Source organism: Tupaia chinensis, unplaced genomic scaffold, assembly GCF_000334495.1.
Source record: "Tupaia chinensis unplaced genomic scaffold, TupChi_1.0 Scaffold139245_1, whole genome shotgun sequence".
NCBI lineage: Eukaryota > Metazoa > Chordata > Mammalia > Scandentia > Tupaiidae > Tupaia > Tupaia belangeri.
In genome coordinates this window covers 195,697-200,878 of record NW_006199134.1, presented here as the reverse complement: position 1 = coordinate 200,878, position 5,182 = coordinate 195,697, and the positions used below count along the sequence as shown (strand labels likewise).

Here is a 5,182-nt window from a genome sequence, read left to right as displayed (position 1 = left end):
GCTGAACCCCCGTGGCAGGATGGAGGATGGAGAGCAGTCTCGTGCATGGGCATGACCGGCTGTGAGGACAAAGTACGTCAAGAAAGATGTACCTGCAGAAAAGAATCGGCCGATGTAAAAGTAGACAAAAAATGAAATAGATTCCAGAAACTCAGAACCTTCAAGGGATGGAAAAGCAGTCCTTTGAAGCGCCAGTAGAAAGACAGAGGATTTTAAAAAGCTTTGAGCAACAAAGACTCAGTAACACTTAGCAGTTGAATAAAGCACCGAGTGCAAAACATTTAAATGTGGGCTCTTTGTTCAAGCTGGAGAAGTTCAACATAGGGGCCTTGACACTGGGAAAGACGAGGAAGCCGGGTTACAAAACAAACGGGAAGTTCTGGGAGGTGTAGCCCAGAAATAGCCGTGGTTATGATTAATACATAGAACTGAAAGTAAGTGTTATAGATTACTACCACAGGATGTGTTTGAAGGAATTAAAATTCCTTGAGCTACCGAAAGCCTAGGATAAAAAAAAAAAAAAATAGTGGCTTTGACTGTTCAAACAAAGCAGGCATCAGGGTGGTGGTTATGGTGAAGTGGGAGGCAAGCTGAACCCCGCATTCCTACCAGCACAGAACACCCGGGATCTTCTCCTATCTGTCAGCAGCCAAGGTGTTTGCAGGAAATTCCAAGGAAACAGACAACTCTCAATGGGCCGAGTACGCCGACTCCCCACCAAGTCTTTGACTCATAAGATCCGGTATGTATATCTCTGTGAGGGTGACTAATAGACACTTTAAATTTGAAGTACCAAAAGGCAGACATTTGAGACTTTCCATTCTGAACAAGCTGGTCTAATGGGCCAGATTTGCATTTACCCAAAATGACTGAAAAACTGGGCCCGTACGTGAAGTAACAGTTCTTTAGACACTGGCTATCAGGAAGCAAACAGCTCTGATTTCTAAAATTAGACAAGAAGCAAGCGAGGTATGCCTTACCATGCCACAGCTTACTGCCTGGATGGGAACTAAGCGAGAACGTAGGAGGATCTCCGAGTTGAAGACAAAGCTGGGAAGGCAACATGGTTTGCAGGTGCAGGGGAGACAGCGAGGAGGTCGCAGAGAGACGACACCGGGTCCCTGAGTATTCAGCCCAGTTCTGGCTGGTGTGTGTGTATAAGGAACTCTCACTGTAGAGACAGGCATCACCCAAAAAAAGACCAGAGGGAAAACCCCTGCAGCTCATACAAGGAAATAAATCATGCCTGTTCTCACCACCTAGCGCGGAACATTTTATAACTCACAGAGCATCAGGGAGAACACACAGAATTGACCTCAGCAATGGGGAAAGATTAGCCCCAGAGTAAACACTACTTTGATCCTTCATAACGAAGTTTCAAAACAAGTCCCGAGCTAACCTTGCAGCCTAGTGATTAAAGGAGCTAGATCCCACATGGTCAACTGCAGTTTGAATCTCAGTTCCAGAGGCTTGGAAAACACACTGCGAACATATTTATGCATGCCCCAAATCCTAACAGGATGGAGAAATGGTAGCGAAGGGATTGTGGCATGACTACAGCTCCTTGAAGGGGAAGGCGCATCTTCTCCTTCTCTCTCTCTCTCTCTCTCTCTCTCTCTGGCAAGCACGCGTGCCCTTGGGCAATAAAATAAAGAAATAATTTAAAATATTAAAATAAAAATAATTGAATTGGTTCCAAGTAACTTAGTCATGTCCCATAACCAGGGTCAAGAATACTTACAGGAATACAGAAATATCTATTACCCAATAAGATAAAATTTAGATATCCGGCATACACGTAAAGGTTACTAGGGATGAAAAAGAGCAGAAAGATATTATTCAGAATATAAAGAAAATGCAATCAATGGAAGCTGACCCACACATAATGATAGAATGAGTAGATCAGGACTTTAACACAGTTATGAGAACAAGTATAACCCATATGTTCAAACAGATAGATGAATGATCGAACATCTTAAGAAAAACAGAAAATACAAGGAGACCCAAATTAAACTTATGGTCACGAAAACTCTAATGTCTGAGATTGTTTTGGAAAATGCATTAGATGGGGGCCAGCAGTTAGCATAATGGCTATGTCGCTGGACTCCCACGTAGTCGACTGTGGTTCATGTCCTGGACCCGGTGGCTTAAAACTCATGCCGGGTGCGTGTGCGTGCGTGCCCAAGATCCCAAGAGGAGAATGGAGGAGAAGGGATTGCGGCGTGGCCATTCCCCCTTGGGGGGTGATTTCTCGCTTCCTGTCTCTCTGTCTCTGTCTGTCTGGCGAGCGCACGCGCCCTATAGTGAAAATCTCAAAAAAAAAAAAAAAAAAAAAAAGAAAAAGAAAAAAGAAAACGCACTAGATGTTGCAAATGGCAGATTGGCTATTGCAGAAGACAAGATTAGTTAACTTAAGGCGAAGCAATGAAAACTACTCAGAGTGAGGGCGTGGTGGCACCTGCCCTATGGCAAAAACTATCCAGAATGAAACACAAAGAGGAAAAATACTCCAAAAAAGAAAAGGAATTAAATAAGAGAATCAGTGAGCTGTGATAAAACTTCAAGCACCTTAACATACATGTAACTAGAGTCTCTGAAGAGGAGAGAGAACAGGTGATTACCAAGGTTTTTTTTTTTTGGAGAACTAATGGCTACCTATTTTCTTCAGTAAATATAAAGCAGATATTCAAAAACTCATGAACCTTGTGCACAAAAGCAGGAAGAAAATCACACCAAAATACTTCCTCATCAAAGTGCTCAGACAAGGGGTAGAGAGAAAAATCTGAAAAGTAGCCGGGGGTTGGGGGGAGGGTGGAGACAGCAGATTTCTTGTTAGAATAAACGTACCTCAGAAATAGTCTGACGGGCCAGCTGGTGGCATGGTGGTTGAAGGGCTGGACCTCACAAGCCAACTGCGTAGTTTGAGTCCCAGACCTAGTGGCTCAAAAAGCACGCCAGGCATGTGTGCACACATGCCCCAGATCCCAAAAGGAGACATGGAGAAGCGGGTACTGTGTGATCATGCTCCATGAGGGGAGGGATGCTTTCTCACTTTCTCTCTCTCTCTTTCTTTCTCCAGTGAGCACATATACCCTGTAGCAAATTAAAAAAAGAGAAAAAAAGGAGAAATAGTGCAACACCTTGGCACATCCCTGTTTGTTGCAGCGACTCACAGTAGCCGATTTGTGGATGCAGCCTGGGAAAACACGGTACGTACATGCAAGGGACTCTCTCTGACTTGGCCGTAAAGAACAACAAGATCCTGTCGTTTGACATTGAAGAAATAATGCCAAGTGAAATAAGCCAGACTGTGAAAGACACATGCCACATGTCCTTGCTAAACACACATTGAACGTCCGTACTCTACGGCAGGGACTGACCATGCGAAAGCGCAAACGGTGGAGAGATGACAGCAGCAGCTGCTTGTGGGGAGGAAGCGGGGCGGGGGCGGGGGGCTTGTGGGAGAAGTTTTAATGGACAGAATGCGTGTGAATGAAGGGAAGAGGCTATGAGGCTATGGATGGTGTTCAACAGCACGTAAAAAATATGGGCCATTTCATACACATGTCAAAAATACTCTAAAATATTTGTAAAGTATTACGAAATAAAAATGATCACCTTAGACATTTTTATATAATGAAAATATCTTTCTTTCTGTATTATTTTTTTGAGAGATTTTCGCTATAGGGTGCGTGCGCTCGCCAGAAAGACAGAGAGAGACAGAGAGATAGAAAACGAGAAATCACCCTCCCCCCCAGGGGGGATGGCCACACCACAATCCCTTCTCCTCCATTCTCCTCTCGGGATCTTGGGCACGCACGCACACAGGGCCAGCGTGAGTTTAAGCCACCAGGTCCAGGACTCCAATCGTGGTTGGCTACATGGGAGTTCAGCGACATAGCCATTACGCTAATTGTTGGTCCCTCTTTCTGTCTTTTTAAAGAATTATTTTACTTTATTTCATTTGACCAGAGAGGGAGAGCGAGAGAGAGAAAGAGAGAAAGCAAGTCACCAGGTCTGGGACTCGAACCACGGTCAGCCATGTGAGAGTCCAGCACCCTTGACCACCACGCCCCCTGCTGGTGCCTACATAATGAAAATATCTTTCAAAAATGGAATAAAGACTTTTGCAGGTCTAAAAATCCAAAGTTAATTCATCAAGTGACTTGCACTATAAGAAAAAAAAAAGCTTAAAGTCCTTCAAGCAGAATACAAATTATACCAATTAGAAATCTGGACTATCCCATTGAAGAGTAGCAGAAATAATAACCACGTAGGAAAATGTAAAGGTTATTTTTTAATTGATTAATCTTTTTTAAAGGAGAGAGAGAAAGAAAAAGAAAGAGAGCAAGCCCTCCTCCCGGCAGAACACGGCCTTGCTGTAATCCTCTCTGCCTCATTCCTCCATCCAGTCGGGACCCTGAGCAGTGCACATGTGCCCAGCACGTTCTTCAAGGCTCCGAGGTCTGAGTTCGAGTCGCGGTCAGCTGTGTGGAGGATGGATGAACTTTTAGGTATGAGGGAGAAGGGTGGTGTTGCAGGGAGAGGTCGAGGTAAGCGGAGATACAGAGAAAAGTTTGTTCAGAGACGACTGGGACACCAGTAAGGATAGCAGGATGGGGTAGGGCCTGGGGAAGCAGAGATGCCGACCGACGGGCCCCAGCACACCGGCTGCCACGGTGGGGGTCACTGCTGGGCATGCCCCGTTCCTGCAGCTGTGCTTTTGCAGCTACTCTCTGAGGTTGCTATTATGATCCCAATACCGTAAGTGGGCAGACTGACAAGGAGAGGCCAGTCAGCGTGGCTGCAGGAACACAACGGGTGAGCGTCTACACTGGAACTCAGCGCGTTCCGGGTTGATGCCAACCTCCCCTCTGCTGTCCCGTGGAAACAGGAGCTTCTCCCCAGGCAGGCCAGGCAGGCAGTGGTTTGGGGAGGTCTGACTGTCTTCAGAGACCACCTGCTTGGGAATGCTTTTTATTTTATTTATTTATTTATTTTTTAGAGTTTTTTTGCTACAAGGTGCATGCGCTCACCAGGAACACAGAGAGAGACAGACAGAAAGCGAGAAATCACCCCTCGGGGGGATGGCCACGCTGCAATCCCTTCTCCTCCATTCTCCTCTCGGGATCTCGAGCACGCATGCACACGTACCGGCGTGAGTTTAAGCTGCCGGGTCCAG

At 45.7% G+C, this 5,182-nt stretch overlaps 1 long non-coding RNA gene across 1 annotated transcript in view; it reads left to right on the top strand.

The window, feature by feature from the left end:
• Positions 1 to 6: 6 nt before the first annotated feature.
• LOC102495809 (uncharacterized) overlaps positions 7 to 5,182 on the top strand; it is a 6,785-nt gene continuing 1,609 nt past the window's right edge. The window contains exons 1-3 of the long non-coding RNA XR_336490.2: positions 7 to 742; positions 3,080 to 3,209; positions 4,322 to 4,514. This is a non-coding gene — a long non-coding RNA (uncharacterized LOC102495809). The remainder of the gene's footprint in view (positions 743 to 3,079; positions 3,210 to 4,321; positions 4,515 to 5,182) is intronic.